This window comes from Oncorhynchus keta, chromosome 28 (genome assembly GCF_023373465.1).
Source record: "Oncorhynchus keta strain PuntledgeMale-10-30-2019 chromosome 28, Oket_V2, whole genome shotgun sequence".
In the NCBI taxonomy this organism is placed as follows: domain Eukaryota; kingdom Metazoa; phylum Chordata; class Actinopteri; order Salmoniformes; family Salmonidae; genus Oncorhynchus; species Oncorhynchus keta.
In genome coordinates, this window is record NC_068448.1 from 6,987,205 (window position 1) to 7,001,799 (window position 14,595).

The 14,595-nt window shown below is 48.6% G+C and overlaps 1 protein-coding gene and 1 long non-coding RNA gene across 5 annotated transcripts in view; one reads left to right on the plus strand and one right to left on the minus strand.

Moving 5' to 3' along the window:
• Positions 1–14,595, minus strand: part of LOC118377891 (arginine-glutamic acid dipeptide repeats protein-like) — a 670,308-nt gene that overhangs the window by 596,412 nt on the left and 59,301 nt on the right. The window contains exon 2 of one of the 3 annotated variants that reach the window (XM_052484574.1): positions 3,381–3,512. The exons of 1 other annotated variant lie outside the window; for it this stretch is intronic. The gene's annotated coding sequence lies outside the window, so the exon portion shown is untranslated. Of the gene's footprint in view, positions 1–3,380; positions 3,516–14,595 lie in introns of all 3 variants that reach the window. One more of the 3 variants, XM_052484575.1, reaches the window with a different exon arrangement.
• LOC127913141 (uncharacterized) lies at positions 13,251–14,590 on the plus strand. 2 transcript variants are annotated; one of them, XR_008084863.1, is made up of 3 exons: positions 13,251–13,400; positions 14,047–14,200; positions 14,467–14,590. It is a non-coding gene; the product is annotated as an uncharacterized LOC127913141 (long non-coding RNA). The 2 variants fall into 2 exon arrangements; XR_008084862.1 differs by lacking the exon at positions 14,467–14,590 and adding an exon at positions 14,314–14,437.

The following is a 14,595-nucleotide window of genomic DNA, read 5'->3' on the forward strand; positions in this document are numbered from 1 at the left end:
TTGAGGACAATACAGTGCCACTGACACGGCCCGCAACTAAAACATGCGGTCTCTCCTTCACTGCAGCCGAGGTGAGTAAGACATTTAAACGTGTTAACCCTCGCAAGGCTGCAGGCCCAGACGGCATCCCCAGCCGCGCCCTCAGAGCATGCGCAGACCAGCTGGCCGGTGTGTTTACAGACATATTCAATCAATCCCTATTCCAGTCTGCTGTTCCCACATGCTTCAAGAGGGCCACCATTGTTCCTGTTCCAAAGAAAGCTAAGGTAACTGAGCTAAACGACTACCGCCCCGTAGCACTCACTTCCGTCATCATGAAGTGCTTTGAGAGACTTGTCAAGGACCATATCACCTCCACCCTACCTGACACCCTAGACCCACTCCAATTTGCTTACCGCCCAAATAGGTCCACAGACGATGCAATCTCAACCACACTGCACACTGCCCTAACCCATCTGGACAAGAGGAATACCTATGTGAGAATGCTGTTCATCGACTACAGCTCGGCATTCAACACCATAGTACCCTCCAAGCTCGTCATCAAGCTCGAGACCCTGGGTCTCGACCCCGCCCCTGTGCAACTGGGTACTGAACTTCCTGACGGGCCGCCCCCAGGTGGTGAGGGTAGGCTACAACATCTCCTCCCCGCTGATCCTCAACACTGGGGCCCCACAAGGGTGCGTTCTGAGCCCTCTCCTGTACTCCCTGTTCACCCACGACTGCGTGGCCACGCACGCCTCCAACTCAATCATCAAGTTTGCGGACGACACAACAGTGGTAGGCTTTATTACCAACAACGACGAGACGGCCTACAGGGAGGAGGTGAGGGCCCTCGGAGTGTGGTGTCAGGAAAATAACCTCACACTCAACGTCAACAAAACTAAGGAGATGATTGTGGACTTCAGGAAACAGCAGAGGGAACACGCCCCTATCCACATCGATGGAACAGTAGTGGAGAGGGTAGCAAGTTTTAAGTTCCTCGGCATACACATCACAGACAAACTGAATTGGTCCACTCACACAGACAGCATCGTGAAGAAGGCGCAGCAGCGCCTCTTCAACCTCAGGAGGCTGAAGAAATTTGGCTTGTCACCAAAAGCACTCACAAACTTCTACAGATGCACAATCGAGAGCATCCTGGCGGGCTGTATCACCGCCTGGTACGGCAACTGCTCCGCCCTCAACCGTAAGGATCTCCAGAGGGTAGTGAGGTCTGCACAACGCATCACCGGGGGCAAACTACCTGCCCTCCAGGACACCTACACCACCCGTTGTTACAGGAAGGCCATAAAGATCATCAAGGACATCAACCACCCGAGCCACTGCCTGTTCACCCCGCTATTATCTAGAAGGCGAGGTCAGTACAGGTGAAGACGGGGAGAGGAGAGGAGGAGGGAGGAGAGGAGGGTGAAGACGGGGAGAGGAGAGGAGGAGGGAGGAGAGGAGGGTGAAGACGGGGAGAGGAGAGGAGAGGAGAGGAGGAGGGTGAAGAGGGAGAGAGGAGAGGAGAGGAGAGGAGGAGGGAGGAGAGGAGGGTGAAGACGGGGAGAGGAGAGGAGAGGGAGAGGAGGAGGGTGAAGACGGGGAGAGGAGAGGAGAGGGAGGAGAGGAGGAGGAGGAGAGGAGAGGAGGAGGGAGGAGAGGAGGGTGAAGACGGGGAGAGGAGAGGAGGAGGAGAGGAGGAGGGTGAAGACGGGGGGGAGAGGAGAGGAGGAGGGTGAAGACGGGGAGAGGAGAGGAGAGGAGAGGAGGAGGGTGAAGACGGGGAGAGAGGGAGAGGAGGAGGGTGAAGACAGGGAGAGGAGAGGAGAGGAGGGTGAAAACGGGGAGAGGAGAGGAGGAGGGTGAAGACGGGGAGAGGAGAGGAGGAGGGTGAAGACGGGGAGAGGAGAGGGGAGGAGGGTGAAGACAGGGAGAGGAGAGGAGGAGGGTGAAGACGGGGAGAGGAGAGGAGGAGGGTGAAGACGGGGAGGAGAGGAGGAGGGTGAAGACGGGGAGAGGAGAGGAGGAGGGTGAAGACGGGGAGAGGAGAGGAGGAGGGTGAAGACGGGGAGAGGAGAGGAGAGGAGGAGGGTGAAGACGGGGAGGAGGTGGTCTGGATATATGCATTATGAACAGGTTGTAATAGAACATAAGACGTAATACATAGACAAACATGGTAGTGTGTTAAGGTGTTCCAGGAGAGAGGTTGGGGGTTGAGGGGCTGGTTACAGAAAGACCACAGCCTAAGTTACCCAGGAAGGTAAGGAAGGGGGTAAACTACCAGGGAGCTAGCTGTGAGGAGAGATGCTGCTGAGGGGAGGGGAGAGGTGCTGCTGAGGGGAGGGGAGAGGTGCTGCTGAGGGGAGAGGTGAGGTGCTGCTGAGGTGAGAGGAGAGGTGCTGCTGAGGGGAGAGGAGAGGTGCTGCTGAGGGGAGAGGAGAGGTGCTGCTGAGGGGAGAGGAGAGGTGCTGCTGAGGGGAGAGGAGAGGTGCTGCTGAGGGGAGAGGAGAGGTGCTGCTGAGGGGAGAGGAGAGGTGCTGCTGAGGGGAGGAGAGGTGCTGCTGAGGGGAGGGGAGAGGTGCTGCTGAGGGGAGGGGAGAGGTGCTGCTGAGGGGAGGGAGAGGTGCTGCTGAGGGGAGGGGAGAGGTGCTGCTGAGGGAGGGGAGAGGTGCTGCTGAGGGGAGGGGAGAGGTGCTGCTGAGGGAGGGGAGAGGTGCTGCTGAGGGGAGGGGAGAGGTGCTGCTGAGATGAGGGGAGAGGTGCTGCTGAGATGAGGGGAGAGGTGCTGCTGAGGGGAGGGGAGAGGTGCTGCTGAGGGAGGGGAGAGGTGCTGCTGAGGGAGGGGAGAGGTGCTGCTGAGGGGAGGGGAGAGGTGCTGCTGAGGGGAGGGGAGAGGTGCTGCTGAGAGGAGGGGAGAGGTGCTGCTGAGGGGAGGGGAGAGGTGCTGCTGAGGGGAGGGGAGAGGTGCTGCTGAGGGGAGGGGAGAGGTGCTGCTGAGGTGAGGGGAGAGGTGCTGCTGAGGGGAGGGGAGAGGTGCTGCTGAGGGGAGGGGAGAGGTGCTGCTGAGGGGAGGGGAGAGGTGCTGCTGAGGGGAGGGGAGAGGTGCTGCTGAGGGGAGGGGAGAGGTGCTGCTGAGGGGAGGGGAGAGGTGCTGCTGAGGGGAGGGGAGAGGTGCTGCTGAGGGGTTATGAGGAGAGGAGAGCAGGAGGAGAGGAGGAGAGGAGACAGGAATTAGCTAGCGGGCGCAGTGTGTGTTATGACAACCCGGGCACACTACATGGAGATGGGGCAGGAAGAGACAGGTAGTGAGTTATATTGGGAGCAGGAGAGGTGAGGATTGAAGAAGGCAGGAAACGGCTGTGTTTGGTACCGCATGGCCGCTCGTTTTGTTGACTAACCTTGACGGCATTCACCTCCTCTCCTAGCTCTCCTCCTGTGTCTGAACACTTCCTGTGTCTGAACACTTCCTCCCTCAGACCAGACCAGGGGCCTAATAACACCTGACACAACCAACCAACCAATGAAGAACACTGCTGGGAGAAAAACAAAAACAAAGACAAAACAACAGAAGAAAAGAAAACATGAATGAATGAAAATGGAATTTAAATACATCCTATGAGCTTTACTATATAAACACCCTGCTTCTATCAGCCAGGAACTCTACTGTCCTTATAAACACCCTGCTTCAATCGGCCATGAACTCTACTGTCCTTATAAACACCCTGCTTCTATCAGCCATGAACCCTACTGCCCTTATAAACACCCTGCTTCTATCAGCCAGGAACTCTACTGCCGTTATAAACACCCTGCTTCTATCGGCCATGAACCCTACTGCCCTTATAAACACCCTGCTTCTATCAGCCATGAACTATACTGCCCTTATAAACACCCTGCTTCTATCAGCCATGAACTCTACTGTCCTTATAAACACCCTGCTTCTATCAGCCATGAACTCTACTGTCCTTATAAACACCCTGCTTCTATCAGCCAGGAACTATACTGCCCTTATAAACACCCTGCTTCTATCGGCCATGAACTCTACTGTCCTTATAAACACCCTGCTTCTATCAGCCATGAACTCTACTGCCCTTATAAACACCCTGCTTCTATCGGCCATGAACTCTACTGCCCTTATAAACACCCTGCTTCTATCAGCCATGAACTCTACTGTCCTTATAAACACCCTGCTTCTATCAGCCATGAACTATACTGCCCTTATAAACACCCTGCTTCTATCAGCCAGGAACTATACTGCCCTTATAAACACCCTGCTTCTATCGGCCATGAACTCTACTGTCCTTATAAACACCCTGCTTCTATCAGCCATGAACTCTACTGCCCTTATAAACACCCTGCTTCTATCAGCCATGAACTCTACTGTCCTTATAAACACCCTGCTTCTATCGGCCATGAACTCTACTGCCCTTATAAACACCCTGCTTCTATCAGCCAGGAACTCTACTGTCCTTATAAACACCCTGCTTCTATCAGCCATGAACTCTACTGTCCTTATAAACACCCTGCTACTATCAGCCATGAACTCTACTGTCCTTATAAACACCCTGCTTCTATGAGCCAGGAACTCTACTGTCCTTATAAACACCCTGCTTCTATCAGCCATGAACTCTACTGTCCTTATAAACACCCTGCTTCTATGAGCCAGGAACTCTACTGTCCTTATAAACACCCTGCTTCTATCAGCCATGAACTCTACTGTCCTTATAAACACCCTGCTTCTATCAGCCATGAACTCTACTGCCCTTATAAACACTCTGCTTCTATCAGCCAGGAACTCTACTGCCCTTATAAACACCCTGCTTCTATCGGCCAGGAACTCTACTGCCCTTATAAACACCCTGCTTCTATCGGCCATGAACTCTACTGCCCTTATAAACACCCTGCTTCTATCAGCCATGAACCCTACTGCCCTTATAAACACCCTGCTTCTATCAGCCATGAACTCTACTGTCCTTATAAACACCCTGCTTCTATCGGCCATGAACTCTACTGCCCTTATAAACACCCTGCTTCTATCAGCCATGAACTCTACTGCCCTTATAAACACCCTGCTTCTATCAGCCAGGAACTCTACTGCCCTTATAAACACCCTGCTTCTATCAGCCATGAACTCTACTGCCCTTATAAACACCCTGCTTCTATCAGCCATGAACTGTACTGCCCTTATAAACACCCTGCTTCTATCAGCCATGAACTCTACTGCCCTTATAAACACCCTGCTTCTATCAGCCATGAACTCTACTGCCCTTATAAACACCCTGCTTCTATCAGCCATGAACTATACTGCCCTTATAAACACCCTGCTACTATCAGCCATGAACTCTACTGCCCTTATAAACACCCTGCTTCTATCAGCCATGAACTCTACTGCCCTTATAAACACCCTGCTTCTATCGGCCATGAACCCTACTGCCCTTATAAACACCCTGCTTCTATCAGCCATGAACTCTACTGCCCTTATAAACACCCTGCTTCTATCAGCCATGAACTCTACTGCCCTTATAAACACCCTGCTTCTATCAGCCAGGAACTTTACTGCCCTTATAAACACCCTGTTCTATCAGCCATGAACTCTACTGCCCTTATAAACACCCTGTTCTATCAGCCATGAACTCTACTGCCCTTATAAACACCCTGCTTCTATCAGCCATGAACTATACTGCCCTTATAAACACCCTGCTACTATCAGCCATGAACTCTACTGTCCTTATAAACACCCTGCTTCTATCAGCCATGAACCCTACTGCCCTTATAAACACCCTGCTTCTATCAGCCATGAACTCTACTGCCCTTATAAACACCCTGCTTCTATCGGCCATGAACCCTACTGCCCTTGTAAACACCCTGCTTCTATCAGCCATGAACTTTTGTGCCCTTATAAACACCCTGCTTCTATGAGCCATGAAACCTACTGCCCTTATAAACACCCTGCTACTATCAGCCAGGAACTATACTGCCCTTATAAACACCCTGCTTCTATCAGCCATGAACCCTACTGCCCTTATAAACACCCTGCTTCTATCAGCCATGAACTCTACTGCCCTTATAAACACTCTGCTTCTATCAGCCAGGAACTATACTGCCCTTATAAACACCCTGCTTCTATCGGCCATGAACCCTACTGCCCTTATAAACACTATGCTTCTATCAGCCAGGAACTCTACTGCCCTTATAAACACCCTGCTTCTATCAGCCATGAACTCTACTGCCCTTATAAACACCCTGCTTCTATCGGCCATGAACCCTACTGCCCTTATAAACACCCTGCTTCTATCAGCCATGAACTCTACTGCCCTTATAAACACCCTGCTTCTATCAGCCATGAACTCTACTGCCCTCATAAACACCCTGCTTCTATCAGCCATGAACTCTACTGCCCTTATAAACACCCTGCTTCTATCAGCCATGAACTCTACTGCCCTTATAAACACCCTGCTTCTATCAGCCATGAACTCTACTGCCCTTATAAACACCCTGCTTCTATCAGCCATGAACTCTACTGTCCTTATAAACACCCTGCTTCTATCAGCCAGGAACTTTACTGCCCTTATAAACACCCTGCTTCTATCAGCCATGAACTCTACTGCCCTTATAAACACCCTGCTTCTATCAGCCATGAACTCTACTGCCCTTATAAACACCCTGCTTCTATCAGCCATGAACTCTACTGCCCTTATAAACACCCTGCTTCTATCAGCCAGGAACTCTACTGCCCTTATAAACACCCTGCTTCTATCAGCCATGAACTCTACTGCCCTTATAAACACCCTGCTTCTATCAGCCATGAACTCTACTGCCCTTATAAACACCCTGCTTCTATCAGCCATGAACTCTACTGCCCTTATAAACACCCTGCTTCTATCAGCCATGAACCCTACTGCCCTTATAAACACCCTGCTTCTATCAGCCAGGAACTCTACTGCCCTTACCTTGCTTGAAGAATAGCCAAGCACCAAGCTAACAACTTTAAACAGTAAGGATTTCTAGGACTACTGACGCATTAGCCTATATACCCCATTACAACATTGAAGGCATTTCCTCATTGCTGTGCCAGTTGCTGTACAAAGAGTCAGATGCAATGAGTAGTAGTGGGCAACATGCCAGTTTTTTTTTTTGTTTAAGTGGTTTAGTAGCAGCAACAGACTACAGAAGAACAGAGGACAACAACAGCCCATTACAGAGTGAATCTGATGCCTTACACACTGAGCTCCTGACCACGTTTCGATCTCGGGAGGGAGGGATGTCATTTCAACGTTAGAATAAAATTGTAGCCCGGGTCCCAGATCATTGTAGGGAGTTGGATATACAGCACTTCAACAGATATTTTACCAGGCTAACAAAATGGTCGCACTACCAAAGATGGTAGATAAATAATGATATCCTCCTGATTCCTGCTTACAAGCTAAAAATTAAAGCAGGAAGCACCAGTGACTCGATCAATGATTTAAAAAAGTGGTCAGACGAAGCAGTCACTTTAATATCTCTACTTAAATGTACATATTACCTCAACTAACCGGTGCTCCCGCACATTGACTCTGCACCGGTACCCCCTGTATATAGCCTCCACATTGACTCTGTACCGGTACCCCTGTATATAGTCTCCACATTGACTCTGTACTGGTACCCCCTGTATATAACCTCCACATTGACTCTGTACCGGTACCCCTGTATATAGCCTCCACATTGACTCGGTACCCCCTGTATATAGCCTCCACATAGACTCTGTACTGGTACCCCCTGAATATAGCCTCCACATTGACTCTGTACTGGTACCCCCTGTATATAGTCTCCACATTGACTCTGTACCAGTACCCCCTGTATATAGCCTCCACATTGACTCTGTACCGGTACCCCCTGTATATAGCCTACACATTGACTCTGTACCGGTACCCCCTGTATATAGCCTCCACATTGACTCTGTACCGGTACCCCCTGTATATAGCCTCCACATTGACTCTGTACCAGTACCCCTGTATATAGCCTCCACATTGACTCTGTACTGGTACCCCTGTATATAGTCTCCACATTGACTCTGTACTGGTACCCCCTGTATATAGCCTCCACATTGACTCTGTACTGGTACCCCTGTATATAGCCTCCACATTGACTCTGTACTGGTACCCCTGTATATAGTCTCCACATTGACTCTGTACTGGTACCCCCTGTATATAGCCTCCACATTGACTCTGTACTGGTACCCCCTGTATATAGCCTCCACATTGTACTGGTACCCCCTGTATATAGCCTCCACATTGTACTGGTACCCCCTGTATATAGCCTCCACATTGACTCTGTACTGGTACCCCCTGTATATAGCCTCCACATTGACTCTGTACTGGTACCCCCTGTATATAGACTCCACATTGACTCTGTACTGGTACCCCCTGTATATAGTCTCACTATTGTCATTTTACTGCTGCTCTTGAATTACTTTTAACTTTTATTTCTTCATCTTATTCATATTTTTTTTAACTGCATTGTTGGTTAAGGGCTTGTAAGTAAGCGTTTCACTTTAAGGTCTACACCTGTTGTATTCGGCGCATGTGACTAATAAAGTTTGATTTGAAATGAAGATAGTTCACTCGGGCCGTTTACCATATTAATGAAATGGTCAGTTCCCGCCTACTTAACTGGCTGTTGTCTCCCATAGGTACCAATGCAATAGCAGCGGAGTCTCGTCTTCTTACTTCATTGACTTTCATTGAACCAGAAAGTGGAGTGTGAGCTTCCGTCTCTGGGACTACGACATGATAGCTGTGGAAATGTCCCGCTCACTTCCTCTCTCTCCACCAATTACCAGCGGGACTTCCTAACCCAGCACACCTTAACTAGACCAAGAGAGAAAGAGGCGAAGCAAGAGTATTTACTCCGCCCAAAATCTGTCCGTGTAAGATGAGCCCTTTTTATGTATGGAGGTCTATGAGAGTGTCGAATTACGAGAACCTTACTTAAATCAAATAGAAGTTCCGTAGCGTTTACACTGCTGCAAATGTACTGATATAAGCAGATGTGGCAACATCTGACTTAGATGTATCTGTTGTTCACACGCGTATCTGCCCTCTCATTGGTTACAATGGTCCCACATGATCTCGACCTGCCTTCAATCGTTGAGGACATGCATTTAAAAGTGATCACTCGGCTATCTTGTTAATAATAGTCATCTTTGACTAGACCTCGCCTGCACCCTAATCAGTGTGGCGATCTAGGACTGGAAGTCCTGGAAGACAGTGTTTTGTTAGTTACTAGTTTATTGTCCTTTTTAAATTATTTTTATAATCCAAGGATACGTTGACGTTAGCTTTAGCCATACCTTACCAGCCTATCAAACCTGATGTACAGTATTTAACTGTTTTCTTTATGCCTCGTCTTAACACAGACCTCTTTCTGTTTATACCATAGTAAAACCATCCACGGCTGCCCTTACTTCATATCAACCCAAAGGAAACCGCATCCCCAAAATGGCTGCCTGCCCTCATCACTGCTGCCCTTACTTCATATCAACCCAAAGGAAACCGCATCCCCAAAATGGCCGCCTGCCCTCATCACTGCTGCCCTTACTTCATATCAACCCAAAGGAAACCGCATCCCCAAAATGGCCACCTGCCCTAATCACTGCTGCCCTTACTTCACATCAACCCAAAAGAAACCACATCCCCAAAAATGGCCGCCTGCCGTCATCACTGCTGCCCTTACTTCACATCAACCCCAAAGGAAACCGCATCCCCAAAATGGCCACCTGCCGTCATCACTGCTGCCCTTACTTCACATCAACCCAAAGGAAACCGCATCCCCAAAATGGCCGCCTGCCGTCATCACTGCTGCCCTTACTTCACATCAACCCAAAGGAAACCGCATCCCCAAAAGACTCCTGGTCGTCATCACGGCAGCATATTTAGAATTCAAAAACATAAAATACCGTCAAATACCCAATAAAAAAATGAAATATATTGCGATATATTTGGGACATATCGCCCAGCCCTATCCCCGCGCTTCCCTTTATTCATATCAACCCAAAGGAAACCGCATCCCTAAAATGGCCGCCTGTCGTCATCACCGCTGCCCTTACTTTCTATCAACCCAAAGGAAACCGCATCCCTAAAATGGCCGCCTGTCGTCATCACCGCTGCCCTTACTTTCTATCAACCCAAAGGAAACCGCATCCCTAAAATGGCCGCCTGTCGTCATCACCGCTGCCCTTACTTTCTATCAACCCAAAGGAAACCGCATCCCTAAAATGGCCGCCTGTCGTCATCACCGCTGCCCTTACTTTCTATCAACCCAAAGAAAACCGCATCCCTAAAATGGCCGCCTGCCGTCATCACCACTGCCCTTACTTTCTATCAACCCAAAGGAAACCGCATCCCCAAAATGGCCGCCTGCCGTCATCACCACTGCCCTTACTTTCTATCAACCCAAAGGAAACCGCATCCCCAAAATGGCCGCCTGCCGTCATCACCACTGCCCTTACTTTCTATCAACCCAAAGGAAACCGCATCCCCAAAATGGCCACCTGCCGTCATCACTGCTGCCCTTACTTCACATCAACCCAAAGGAAACCGCATCCCCAAAATGGCCGCCAGGCGTCATCACTGCTGCCCTTACTTTCTATCAACCCAAAGGAAACCGCATCCCTAAAAGACTCCTGGTCGTCATCACGGCAGCATATTTAGAATTCAAAAACATAAAATACCGTCAAATACCCAATAAAAAAATGAAATATATTGCGATATATTTGGGACATATCGCCCAGCCCTATCCCCCGCTTCCCTTTATTCATATCAACCCAAAGGAAACCGCATCCCCAAAATGGCCGCCTGTCATTATCACTGCTGCCCTTACTTTCTATCAACCCCAAAGGAAACCGCATCCCTAAAATGGCCACCTGCCGTCATCACCGCTGCCCTTACTTTCTATCAACCCAAAGGAAACCGCATCCCTAAAAGACTCCTGGTCGTCATCACGGCAGCATATTTAGAATTCAAAAACATAAAATACCGTCAAATACCCAATAAAAAATTAAATATATTGCGATATATTTGGGACATATCGCCCAGCCCTATCCCTGCGCTTCCCTTTATTCATATCAACCCAAAGGAAACCGCATCCCCAAAATGGCCGCCTGTCATTATCACTGCTGCCCTTACTTTCTATCAACCCAAAGGAAACCGCATCCCTAAAATGGCCGCCTGTCGTCATCACCGCTGCCCTTACTTTCTATCAACCCAAAGGAAACCGCATCCCTAAAATGGCCGCCTGTCGTCATCACCGCTGCCCTTACTTTCTATCAACCCAAAGGAAACCGCATCCCTAAAATGGCCGCCTGTCGTCATCACCGCTGCCCTTACTTTCTATCAACCCAAAGGAAACCGCATCCCTAAAATGGCCGCCTGTCGTCATCACCGCTGCCCTTACTTTCTATCAACCCAAAGGAAACCGCATCCCTAAAATGGCCGCCTGTCGTCATCACCGCTGCCCTTACTTTCTATCAACCCAAAGGAAACCGCATCCCTAAAATGGCCGCCTGTCGTCATCACCGCTGCCCTTACTTTCTATCAACCCAAAGGAAACCGCATCCCTAAAATGGCCGCCTGCCGTCATCACCGCTGCCCTTACTTTCTATCAACCCAAAGGAAACCGCATCCCTAAAATGGCCGCCTGTCATCATCACCGCTGCCCTTACTTTCTATCAACCCAAAGGAAACCGCATCCCTAAAATGGCCGCCTGTCGTCATCACCGCTGCCCTTACTTTGTATCAACCTAAAGGAAAGTGATTACCAGGTGATTAGTGTACATTATGAGGCAGATCCATTAACCTTTGAGAAATTGAGTGTGGCTTCTGTGTGCTCTGTGCTTAGCCAAGCATAGCCTGTCTCTACCACCACAGGAAAGAGAGGGATAGAGAGAGGGGGAGGGCAACAGAGAGCAGGAGGTGGGGGGGCGAGAGAGAGAGCGAGAGAGTACGAGAAAGAGAGTGTACGAGAAAGAGAGAGAGAGAGAGAGTACGAGAAAGAGAGAGAGTACGAGAAAGAGAGAGAGAGAGTACGAGAAAGAGAGAGAGAGTGTACGAGAAAGAGAGAGAAAGGTGGGAGGGGAGAGAGAAAACTGCAGTGTGTGTGACAAGAGAGAGCGTCTGAGGCTCCCATTAGGTAAGCACATTGAGCCGTCAGCCTGGAACATTTATCAACAGAGCCGCCCCAGCCCCGTCAGCAGCCGCCATCCTTCCCTCTCAGCCCCACTCTCACGTTCTCCCTTCCCTCCAAGCTCCTCTCTCTTTCACTCCATTTGGGTCTCCCTTGCACTCTCTTCTCCAGCCCAAATTGTCAGCATCAGCAGGAGCTCAGCCCTTCTTCCCTCCCCGACCCAACCTCAACACTGGGCCACTGCTATAACAGAGCAGCACTGAGGATGGGGAAAGAAATGGAGGACATTTGCGCGCTCTCTTTCTCCCTCTCTCTCTCAAAATGGTTTTATGTCAGTCTGGGCTGGGTCAATCGTCAGGTTTATAGTCAGGGGAAAAGGAGAGAGGAAGCACATGGGGAAAGATTGCGCTAACTTGCAAGCACAACAACTTTGGGAGTACCGACCCCTAGAAATCTGTCGGCTGCCCTCAAGTGGCAAAAGTCGAAAACGCACATTCAGAGGAGAGTAATTGTTCGGTCATTATTTTTTTTATTTTTTTTAATGGTCATTATTAAGACAATAGAAGCGTGACAAAGTGTGTAAATGATTACACAGTGCAGGAAATGAAGAAGTTGATTAAAATGCTGGAATGAAACAATTCGTGAAAATGAATAAATGCTGTGTGCCTTAAGGAAATAGAAGCCTGGCTCGAGTAGAAGATTGTCTCTAATAAGCATCTGTTGTGTTCAGTGACTTAAGCAAATAAATGCCCAGGCTATTCATTTGTTATGGTAATTAGGCTGTACGTGTGTGTGTGTGTGTGTGTGTGTGTGTGTGTGTGTGTGTGTGTGTGTGTGTGTGTGTGTGTGTGTGTGTGTGTGTGTGTGTGTGTGTGTGTGTGTGTGTGTGTGTGTGTGTGTGTGTGTGTGTGTGTGTGTGTGTGTGTGTGTGTGTGTGTGTGTGTGTGTGTCTCTTCACAGTCCGCGCTCTTCCATAAGGTATATTTTTATCAGTTTTTGAACCCTGATTTTACTGCTTGCATGAGTTACTTCAAATCAAATTTGTCACATGCGCCGAATACAACAGGTGTAGTAGACCTTACAGTGAAATGCTGAATACAACAGGTGTATGTAGACCTTACAGTGAAATGCTGAATACAACAGGTGTAGGTAGACCTTACAGTGAAATGCTGAATACAACAGGTGTAGTAGACCTTACAGTGAAATGCCGAATACAACAGGTGTAGGTAGACCTTACAGTGACATGCCGAATACAACAGGTGTAGACCTCACAGTGACATGCCGAATACAACAGGTATAGGTAGACCTTACAGTGAAATGCCGAATACAACAGGTGTAGTAGACCTCACAGTGAAATGCTGAATACAACAGGTGTACTAGACCTTGCAGTGACATGCTGAATACAACAGGTGTAGTAGACCTTACAGTGAAATGCTGAATACAACAGGTGTACTAGACCTTACAGTGAAATGCTGAATACAACAGGTGTAGTAGACCTTACAGTGAAATGCTGAATACAACAGGTTTAGGTAGACCTTACAGTGAAATGCTGAATACAACAGGTGTAGTAGACCTTACAGTGAAATGCTGAATACAACAGGTGTAGTAGACCTTACAGTGAAATGCTGAATACAACAGGTGTAGTAGACCTTACAGTGAAATGCTGAATACAACAGGTGTAGTAGACCTTACAGTGAAATGCTGAATACAACAGGTGTAGATAGACCTTACAGTGAAATGCTGAATACAACAGGTGTAGTAGACCTTACAGTGAAATGCTGAATACAACAGGTGTAGTAGACCTTACAGTGAAATGCTGAATACAACAGGTGTAGTAGACCTTACAGTGAAATGCTGAATACAACAGGTGTAGTAGACCTTACAGTGAAATGCTGAATACAACAGGTTTAGGTAGACCTTACAGTGAAATGCTGAATACAACAGGTTTAGGTAGACCTCACAGTGACATGCCGAATACAACAGGTGTAGTAGACCTCACAGTGAAATGCTGAATACAACAGGTGTACTAGACCTTGCAGTGACATGCTGAATACAACAGGTGTAGTAGACCTTACAGTGAAATGCTGAATACAACAGGTGTAGTGACCTTACAGTGAAATGCTGAATACAACAGGTGTACTAGACCTTACAGTGAAATGCTGAATACAACAGGTGTAGTAGACCTTACAGTGAAATGCTGAATACAACAGGTTTAGGTAGACCTTACAGTGAAATGCTGAATACAACAGGTGTAGTAGACCTTACAGTGAAATGCTGAATACAACAGGTGTAGTAGACCTTACAGTGAAATGCTGAATACAACAGGTGTAGTAGACCTTACAGTGAAATGCTGAATACAACAGGTTTAGGTAGACCTTACAGTGAAATGCTGAATACAACAGGTGTAGTAGACCTTACAGTGAAATGCTGAATACAACAGGTGTAGTAGACCTT